Raw genomic sequence first — 11,867 nt, 5'->3', positions numbered from 1 at the left:
TAAATATTTAGATGTCTTTGAGGATGGCTAAAATGGCCGAAACGTTGGACTGGTGAAAAATAGAAAGTGTTGAGACAAAAAAGGATACAAGTTTTGATTTATTTAATAAATAATTACCTTGTCTCAAGAAATTGAAATAATATAATTAAACCTTTTTCTTTTCAAATTAGGATAATGATAATATTCTACTATTGCACGTATTATTAGTAAATATTTGAATTATTTTTTTAAAATGAAAAATACATTCTTATTATTTATAGCTAACATGGCAATATTGATCTTGCCTAATAAACTGTATCCAGAAATAATTCTTTAGGTACCTCACTTAGAATAATAAAGATATTTTATTAAGTTCATAAGTCAATGTTCTCTGAGCTATAAAAAAAGCTCCGGGATGGATTTAAATGTTTGTAGCTCTAAATAATTTTAAATTTATTTTTTTAGTTCACCGATAATCTCTTATAATTTTAATGCACAGATTTCTAACCCACTTGTTAAATAAAGTTACATTATTAATAATAATGTATCTACAGATATCAACATGTACATATATACTTACACATACAAATAAATAAATACATATATATATCGTATAAAAACTAAGCCTGCTGTAATAGGGTGCTGAACGTGGTCCCAGGTGACATAGTAATCAGTGAGTGCTTCTTCGCACCTGGTTCAGAACCTTCGCCTACCACTCCTTTACAGAAATTGTTTAATTTTTGTCTTTTATATTTTGTATTAATCAAGTCCTTTAAGAACAATATATTTATAAAAACAAATTCTGGCCAAATAAAACAATAAACAAGCATAAAATTTATTCATAACTACAAAAAATATATAGAAACAAAATGAGAAAATATAAAAAATCCGGTATCTAAAAAATGAAGAAAACTTAAAGAAAAAAAAATTACTAGTTTACTAATTATAGGAAGGTTGCTTCCAAGAAAGGTATACAAATTGTAGGAAAAAAAATTATTATTCACTAATATTTCGGCCCACTTTGTAAGGCTTGTGGATGATAAGTATTATTCGTTATGGTTAAGAGAGATGAAGTCTGTCCAAGATGGGCATTCAATTCTGACCAAATCTGTAATTTCTTACACCTCACTTGGGAAGAAATGTCCGCTTACAGAAAGAACGAGCCTGGGTCTGTGCCAGGTGGCTACAATAAATTAAAATTCAATCGATTCCGAAGAAAGACTTCACCAGACCAAGCTATACCACGAAGATTACTTCGTATGTACTCCATAAACATAGTATTTGATTAAAGTTTCATTCTTTAAACTTTCATTATTGGAAATCGATTACCAACTAGTGATCAACTAGGTGGTTGGGGATACGTAAGAAATAAAACAGTAAGAACGTTATCTTTTATAGGTGTTTAACCCTATAGGTGCCAGGTGGGGTGCCTAGGGGAAGGAAGATAACCGGCCGAATTTCGTGATTTTAATAGGGGTTGAAAAAAAATGTTCTTAAAAACCAAACAAAAAACAATATTTACTTATTTATAAACCTAACACTTTATTGAGACTGCTTAATATTGTTTGAATAAATAAACACAATTTTTATTTTGAAAATGTGGAAGTATTGCAAATAAAATTGATGAGATACCAATTTTAGAAGTAATGTATATTTCGGAAAATAATAATTATATAGTAAATATTAAAACCGATTCAAAAACCTTAACGACTATTATTCTGAAGTTCTAAGTAAAATTAATATATAGTTATCGGTAAATGAGATATATAAATAAGAAAATTGAAAAAAGAAAACTCAATTTTTAATTTCATTGTGATCAATTATACCTTTTTTATTTATTGAATTTTCAATGAATATAAAAAATTTGTGTCATTATTGTATTATCTATTTTGTCCTTCATAAACTGATTTTTGAAGTACATAAATATTGTTTGAATAAATAAAATGTTATCCATTTTAGTCTCAAAACATTTATTATTCTTTCATAAGTTCGACGTTTCGGCCAATTCGTCCCTCCACAAGGACAATTTTAGAACCAAATCATTTAAAAAACAACTTCATGCAGGCTATTCTACCCAAGTCATTTATATCTCTCTAAAAATTACCCTCATGAGTCAAAATGTTCAAATCAAATTAAAAATGAAAATTATTTGTCACAGTCTACCTTCTTTGTTAACATTTTATCACAACAATCTGATAAATTTTTAAACAATTGATTAATTTTTGTGATGAATTATAACAAAGAAGTCAACCTTATGATAAATAATTTTTATTTTTAATTTAATTTGTACAATTTGACTAATGAGGGTAATTTGTGGACTGATACAAATGTCCTGGGCAGAATTACCTGCATGAAGTTGTTTTATAAATGATTTGATTCTAAGATTGTCCTTGTGGATGGCTGAATTGGCCGAAACGTCGAACTTATGAAGGAATAATAAATATTAAATAAATCAAAACTTGTATCCTTTTTTGTCTCAATACTTTTTATTTTTCACCAGTCCAACGTTTCGGCCATTCTAGCCATCCTCAAGGACATCTTCAATTATAATTTCTTCCTCACATTAAATTTAGAGTTACTTTTGCAGGCTATTCAGCCCAGGTCATTCATTAATTATAAGTTAAAAGCCTATTTTTAAAATTTAAAATCATAAATATTGTGTTGTGTATATGGTAGTGAATTTGTTTGGATAATCTTATATAAGAAGAATTAAATATTTATGATTTTAAATTTAAAAAATAGCCTGCAAAAGTAACTCTAAGTTTAATGTGAGGAAGAAATTATAATTGAAGATATCCTTGAGGATGGCTAAAATGGCCGAAACGTTGGACTGGTGAAAAATAAAAAGTGTTGAGACAAAAAAGGATACAAGTTTTAATTTATTTAATAAATAATTACCTTTTCTCAAGAAATTCAAATAATATAATTAATGGAATAATAAATGTTTTGAGACTAAAATGGATAAAATTTTATTTATTTAAACAATATTTAGGTAGCTCTAAAATCAGTTTATGAAGGACAAAATAGAGAATACAACAATGACACTAATTTTTTATATTCATTGAAAATTCCAAAATAAAAAAAATAAAATTGATCCTAATGAAATTTAGTTCTCTTTTTTAAATTTTCTTATTTATATATCTCATTTTCCGATAACTATAAATTAATTTTACTTAGAACTTCAGAATAATGGTCGGTTTTAACATTTACTGTATAATTATTATTTTCAGAAATATATATTACTTCTAAAATTGGTATCTGATTAATGTTATATACAATACTTTCAAATTTTCAAAATAAAAATTAAGTGTATTTCGATAAACGTGTAGTACTTATAAGGAATTAAAAAAGAAAGTATACCAACTTTTACAATAGGTTTTAATAGTAAAATGTATTAATTTTTTAACAGTTGAGGAAAATCGGCGAATTCAAAGTAGAGCCAATTCCCCTAAAAGGACTGTTACTAATTAGTGTTAGGACAGTATTGATTTGGATGTGGGATGCTGATTTGGGGGGCGTACTGTTTGGCAGCTGAATTAGTCGAGCATTCAGCGTTTCTCTTGATACAGTTTGCTTTTCATTTGCCCTCTAAGTCCTTCATTAACTTAATTTATTCCAGAAATTAATGATTTACAAATATTTAATAACGGCTTCTATCTGTTTAAAGCTCTCTTTTATTTAATTAAATAATCTCTTGACGAGAAGGAGTCATGAGATCAACTACCAAACGAAATTTCATTCTCTTGACAAGCAATCAGATAGGATTTCGGTAACGTGGTAGTTTTCAAAATGGAGCCTGCACTTACCACCACGATAACTGAAATACCAAAATAATTTTTCTTTTTAGTTGTTGTGGTTAGAAAATTTCCAAAATGAATCTATTCTATATTTCTTATAATGTACATTTGTAAATTTCAATAAATATTTTAAAAATAAAAAATTCCTCAAGGTAGTATCCTTGGTCCCATCCTCTACACCATCTATACAGCTGACATTCCAACCAATCTAACACTATCCTCACCACGTATGCCGATGACACATGTGTGCTCGCTGTTAATAATAACCCATTAATTGTATCCCAAAATCTTCAATCCCATATCACAGCCCTCGAAGAATGGTGTCATAATTGGAGGATTAAGATAAATTCCAACAAATCCCATCAAACCTACTGACTGCCCTACAGTTTCATTTAATGATGTTACTCTTACCTCTGTCGAATAGATCCGCTACCTTGGACTACATTTGGACAAACAATTAACCTGGAATCCTCACACAAGAAGGAAACTGCACGTCGATTTCGACTATTACAGCACTTAATAGACAAACGGTCTAAACTCCCAATTCATTACAGAAGACTGTACATTACTGTAATAAGGCCAATCTGGACATATGGAGTTGAGCTTTGGGACTCCACTAAACCTTCGAATTCCTCTCGTTTTAATCCTTACAATCCAAAATCCTTCGTAAAATCCTCAATGCTCCTTACTTTGTCACAAATAAAATCATACATGAAGACCTTGATGTTCCCTATGTAACCGATCTAGCTTTAACCAGATATCACTCCTTCCATTATAAACCTTCCAACCACTCAAACCCCCTAGTTTCTAATCTTGCATCCTCTTCCATTCTTGGCAATTCTCCCGAGGCGCCTGAAAAGAAGATGGTCGCTTGTTCAATTGTTGTTAAATTGTTCAAATTAAATTAAAAATTAAAATTATTTATCACAAGGTTAACTTCTTTGTTAAAATTCATCACAAAAATAAATCAATAGCTTAAAAATTTATCAGATTGTTGTGATAAAATTTTAACAAAGAAGGTTGACTGTGATAAAAATTTTTAATTTTTAATTTAATTTGAACATTATTACTAATTAGGGTCTCAAGTCTCAAAAAAGTGTTAAATTTATGAATAGGTAAATATTGTTTTTTGTTTGGTTTTTAAGAACCTTTTTTCAAACCCTGTTTAATCGCGAAATTTGGTCAGTTATCTTTCTTCCCATATTTTTTAAATGCTTTTAATTTTCCACATTTTTTCTTTATTTTCTTCTTCATTCAAGGTATGATAACGTTTTCTATATATTCTTGCTGTTTTATTTCTTACCGTATCCCCAACCACCTAGTTCATTACTAGTTGGTAATCGATTTCATTATATTTCTTAAATCAACACTCAATTTTTAATCCAGGCCCATTCTTTCGCCAGGCGGACATTTCTTCTGAAGTCAGGTGTAAGAAATTAAAAATTACATGTTTGGGCAGAATTGAATGTTCATCTTGGACAGGCTTCGCCTCACTTAACCATAACGAACTATACTTACCTTGCAGGTTGGTAATTTCTAGAGTAAAACCTGAAATATCAAAAAATATTCCAATCAAGGATCCATCCTGTCAGGGTCCTCCATGTCCTGAGGGATTCTTGTGATAATAAAATGCACCATAGAAGAACCTTAACCTTGTCAAGAACATGGTGGTATTAAGTAATAGTATGATTACCTACTATATTACTACTACTTGTGAATTACCTAGTAGTAAATAAATTAAAATAAACCTAGAAAGAAATTTTTTAATAAATTAAAATGCACTTTTATGATAAAGAAATTATTCATAATTTACACAAACACAAATGATCCACTTTTACTGTCAACTATTTATTTAACAACATCTCCAACGTTTCGGCCCTTAGGCCATTCTCAAGGATACAACCTATAATATTTGTTTTTATATTATTATTCATTGTACAACAATTGTCACGTACTTATGCACTTTTACAATTCTAAACTTAAGTGATTCTTATCGACAAGTTTTATCTATGTTATATATGTATATTTAAAATTCTTGTAATCATATTCACCATATATTTGTCATAAATAACAATTTTTATATTGAAATCATGTCATCTATACAATTATAGGTAATTTTTTTTTTACACTACATCATTTAATTACTGTCTTTCATTGGTGCAATTAATTCAATATCATTACAAGAATTTTAATATACACATACAACAGGTAAGAATAACTTAATTTTAGGATTGCAAAGGTGCGTGAGTATGGGGCAATTGTCCCGAAACGTTAAACTATAAAAAATATAGAATAGGTTATATTCATCAAGTTTTCTCATTTCAACAATTTAAAATAAAAATTTAATCAAACTTCCTAAAAATAAGAACAATATAATATTAATTTAACACTAATACATTTCGTAAGATACATAAATATATATTGTACAATTTAGATATTTCCCGTGATAAATATTGAGGGATATTACCCAAATTAATTGTTATGTGATAGTATCACGTGTTTGAATTGAGTATACTGCATTGTATATATTTTAAAAATAAATGAAGAATGGTGATATAGGAATAAACCTCTATTCTTGATTGAATAACTTATTATTCAATCAAGAATAGAGATTAACCCCTCAACACGTCTTAACACATTGTTGTATGTGGGTTTGCCAAAAGGTTGTAATATGTAAATTGGTTTTTAAGGTATGTTATTTAATAATAATAATAACGTTAATTTCTAAAATTCTTAAAAATAAATTTATAATAAAAGCTGTTTTGTGATAGATTGTTCTAGAGGATTGGCCGAAACGTTCGACTTTTGAATGTTTTGACACTTTATTTTTATATATTTAATGTAATTTACAACTGTACAAAGTAATAAATATAATAAGTAAATATGTGGAATGTTTCATTTACACGTGAAAATCTTGGAGCCACCCATTGGTAAGCATTAATTTAAATTAGAAGGTCCCGTGGCCATCTTCTTTTCAGACGCTTCGAAGGATTATCAGGGATTGTTAAGGGTTAAAGATTAAGAATTAAAGGGTTAGGATGGGTAAGAAGTTTGGAATGAAAAGAAGCATAACTGTTTTGGGCCAAATCTGCAACGAATGGGATGTTAAGGTCTTTGTAGATGAGTTTATTTGTAACGTAATAATGAGCATCAAGGATTTTGGATTGTAGGGATTGGATGCGGGAGGGATTTGGTGGTTTGGTAGAGCCCAGAGCTCAATTTCATATGTCCGAATGGGTCTGATTATCATAGTGTATAATAATTTTTGTAGTGAATGGGAAGTTTAGAGCGTTTGTCAAGTAGGTGTTGTAGCAATCGAAATCTACGAGCAGTTTCTTGTCGTTTCAGTCTTGTGTGTGGATTCCAAGTAAGTCTCTTGTCAAGATGGAGTCCTAAGTATCGAATCTGTTCAACAGGCGTTAGTGGTGTATCTAGAAAGGATACTGTAGGACAGGAGGGCAGAGGTTTACGACGGAGAGTAAAGATGATCTGGTGGGATTTGCCAGGATTTATTTTGATTCTCCAATTTTGACTCCATTCTTCAATGGATTTTATGTGTGCCTGCAGAGTTTGTGATGCATTAGTTGGGTCGTTGTTTACAGACAGTATACATGTGTCATCAGAGTATGTTGTTAGGCCTGTGTTAGGGTGGGCTGAGTAAACTGCATAAAAATGGGACCTAAGATACTACCTTGAGGAACACGACACTTTAATTTAGATACAATTCATTATATTTAAACAATTATAACTAGTCTCAATTAAGGAAAAGATTATATATGATATAAAATAGATATTTTTGTTATTAAATTCCTTTCCTGCTTACAATACTTTCCTTGTATATAGATAAGTAGGTAAAGTATTTAACGACCGCACATGTTGGGTGATGTTTCACGTTCGCAACGGCGTGGGTCCGATTTCTCTCTACCAATCTCACGATCTGGTCAGTACGAGGTGGCAACTTCTAGGTACCCTCGAGAGGATAGCAAAAAGAGAACTTGAGGAGAAAGGAAATTAGTACTCCCTCCACGAGTACCACTGCCGATGTGAAATGAAATGTAAAATAGTTTATTATTCTGGAGTTAGGTCCATTTAGAACAATTACAGAGGCAACTTTAATTTTATAATAACATTTATTGGCCATAAAACAGTGTAGCCATACTTAATTATAACTTATATACAGAGAAAAAATAGATTAATTAAATAACAAACTGACTAAATAAAAACAAAACAAAAAGTATATTACAAAATATTTGTACTATTATATTAATGGATCAGATTGGTGAAACAAAAGGTAGTTGAATATAAGGGATTTAAACGAGGTAAGGGTTAGTACATGACGTATGTTAGAGGGAATGGAGTTCCAGAGATATGCAACTCGGGTAAAAAACGATTTATCAACCGAACTGCTGGTGAGGTGAAGGGCAGATGTCAGATAAACGGGACCTGGTTGTAAGGGATTGAACAGAGAATTTGAATTGAAGGTTTTCGAGGATATAGGAGAAGCGTTGAGTTCTAATTACTTGGAATAAAAAGGAAGCTAGGAAATAATGTGTAAAACAGCTATTTCATTTTCTCTAAAGGCTCCCTCAGTGAATAATCGAGAAAATGTAATGGCACTTGATCGATAGGAAGTACGTCAATATATTCTCAGCTCGTTATAGGTAATTCCTTAATACACTTCCTGGTTTACTTAACCATTGACAGGCGAACAACGGCACTAAAACCCCGTTTAAACGCTTACTGACAGCGACAAAATTACTGCATACCTTAATAGCTGTTGTGCATGACAACAACTTAGCACTGTTGTTATTTCTGATGTCAGCGTTTACTAACTTTGATATTTTAATTATTTCTCAATAAAACTTTAAGTTGTTAGTTTAGGCCAGTGGACCTCGGCCCAGAGAACTTGCGGAGTGGCCCTTGGAAAGAGCCCGGAAGCACATATTTTATGAGGAATTATTGTTGAAACTACTTTATAGCTAACTTTAACTGAAGTTTTACTGTTAGCTGAAAGATTTAAACTAATAAATGCATTATAAAGTACCTAGGAATACACTTTTAAGCAAACAAATTATCTTTTTTTTTTCCGCGAGGATCCTCTTCCCCCAAGTCAAATAGTGGAGGATAGGCATGGCTCAATTTCTGGGTTATCAGTCCTTAAGCTTCTACGAGTTTAGTGGCGTAGCATAGTAGTGAAGGTGGGATGGAAGGGCAGGGAGAGCGTCCCCCTTGCCCAAATTTCACACTAGATAATAATAATATCTAAATATATAAATTTGTACTGTTTCATATTATATTTTTTTTTTGTAACCCGTATAATACAAGATAAATATAATTTTTCTTACCAAGTAGTACTTTGGTGTTATTGAATATATAAATTTTTTTAAATATTTATTTATTTCTATTATAAAACTTTACATTATAATACATTTAGTAAATCTGATCTAAGTTAAATTGGAGTGTTACAGGCGTGTAGAGAAACTACAGATTGGTATTGGTACCCATTGGTAGCACTTTATTTTATATTTTAAAATTGAAATAATGAAAAAAATATACTGCAAAATTGTCCTCCTCGGGCTAAGCCACAGTTGAAACTACTTGTTAAGTCATTTTAATGTGGGTTTTTTGATGAAATCCCTCAAATAAACGGTTCAGAGTACTTTAGCCAATTTTCTCAAAATTTAAACTTGAACTGAAATAAGTATATTCATATATCATTAAGGCCGTATAGAAATAATCTATTAATATTCACTTATATAAACTACGCATATCCCGAGATGACCGAGTGTATCCGATGCTCTGAATGATGGCCAGAAGAACGTGGATATGGTTTTAGTTTTCTTAAAAAGGAATGGCCTTTTGAATAAGATTTAAATTAGAAAATCTGTTATGCGTAATAAAAAATACCAAAAGAAGTAATTATTTTTTTAATTAAGTTTTTTTGTAATTATTTAAACAGAAAAATAAAGTGAAATAGAATTATAAATATAAATGAAATAGAATTATAAAGCGCGAAACATGGGCGTTGATGACCTCAGGGTTTTACGCCCTAAAGCCCCAGACAACAACTACGCATATCCCAACCAAAAATACCATAAAAGTGGCTACTGTCGATGATTCCATTCGTTGTTGATTGGTTGCTGTGGAGTGGTGGAAGTAGAGCGATTGGAGAGGAGTAGCTATAGCTATAGGTTGTAGCGGAGCAGTAGGAATGGAATGGTTGTAGTGAAGTGCTGCGAGTGGAGAGATTGGTACGATTAGTAGGAGTGGAATGGTTGTAGTAGGGTGATAGGAGTAACGTAATTGGTGTGGTTTAGGTAGAATAAAGTTGTAGGATTAGACTTTTTGAGGTGGATTGGTTGTTGGGGAGTCATAAGAATAGAGAGGTTGGGGTGGAGTGGAAAGAGACGAGTGGTAGGAACGGTGGAGAAGTAGAAGTGGAGTGGTTGGATCGTAATCTTAGGCATAAAGAGGTTATTGAGGAGTAGGTTGAGGGAAATGTTAGGAGCGGTGGTGAAGTTGGTTCAGTAAAAAAGGACAAGTAGTTGGAACCATGGGCGTACCCAGAGGGATGCAGGAGGGGGCAGCTGCCTAGGACTGAAAAAAATAAAAATATTATATTAATAAAAATAATTATATATTAATAAATACTAATTGTTATAACTAATAAAGCACTGCGGCAATAATATTGTTCTTTAAATTTTGGTTTCATTTTTCTTTTCCGTGCTGATATGTCACAACCTAATTGACTATGACTTGCCACTAGTTTTGATTCTAGATACACCCTTATTTGGAACGGAGTGGTTTGTTCGGAGTAATAATAGTGGAGTGGACTAAGTGAAGTGATCATCTAGTAGCCTCTTTAAGTGATAATAAAGTGCCTTGGAACATGACTAAGCTCTACGTACTGCCTTACATCAATGTTTATTCATTAATTAATCTTTTTTCTGCCTTCGGCACTAGCAACATACTACGCATAGTATGATACTAGAAATGATATGCCCACTTTGTCAATAAACATTTTTTTTTGCCAGCTGTGCGATTATTTCTGACTAGAGTGGGGGTCATGTCTTCATTTTGAAGGTAAATCCCTGAGGATAGATTCGAACAATTCATTGCAGTTACGAGGTTGCTAAGGCTACACCTCAACTCAATAAATATAAATTATGTTCCTCTTCAACTCCTACTTCTGCATTTACCCGCAAGTTTGACTATATTTTCTGCGCCTCTTCCGTCTATTATGCCTCCTACGGCAGGTCACCTTCACTCCTTTTTGAAGTGGGATCATTATAGGCTAAACTCCAACCATCCTGATGAATACTCACGGTTTCATAAATACACCTATATGGACTTATATTAATAACTTAGACTTATTAATATATTATAACTATAAAATCATTATGTTAAGTATGGAGTTTCTCTCTATAATCTTACTCTAGTCGGTCCTCTATATCGCGTTGGAAAATTTATATTTGCTGGGATGGTTAAGGAGCGAGCTAGTTGGGGTGGGAGATGAAGGGGAGGTTAGTAGGGAGTTAGGGGGGCTCTAGGGGGGAGTTAGGGGGGCTCTGGGGGGCTTTGTTATTTGTCAAGGTCCTAGGTCCTTGTCCTTAGCCAATCGAGTGCTAACTGTCCCGCTTCTTAAATGGATCTTGCTATTTCCCTCTGAATGTACAACTCTCTATCTCCTACCATCTTAGTAGCATATCCTTTACAACCTATCTTCATATTCTTAGTATATTATATTATATATGGAATTTATTAAATAGTTTGTTATTCGAAGGATATCAATGAGATTTTCTATTTTATAATATTGATTATATAATCTTCTCGTTTCAATTATTTATTTTGAACATATTTTATATGAATAAAATAGTCCTTTAGACGTTTCGGACTGTCTCTCCATCTCCAGGCTCTAATTATAAAACTATTTACAAAGGTTTTGTTACATTCAAGCAGTTACATTTAAAGTTTTAAAAATAGCCTTTTTTTTGCTATGGATAATTTTTAATACCTTTTCTATTCATTATGTTTTCTTGTATTTTTTTATAAATATTCTTTTTTCTTAAATAAATTTAAAATTTTTTTTTT

Source organism: Halyomorpha halys, unplaced genomic scaffold (assembly GCF_000696795.3).
Source record: "Halyomorpha halys isolate HHAL.00 unplaced genomic scaffold, Hhal_1.1 Scaffold70.1, whole genome shotgun sequence".
In the NCBI taxonomy this organism is placed as follows: domain Eukaryota; kingdom Metazoa; phylum Arthropoda; class Insecta; order Hemiptera; family Pentatomidae; genus Halyomorpha; species Halyomorpha halys.
Note: the sequence above shows the minus strand (reverse complement) of the source record.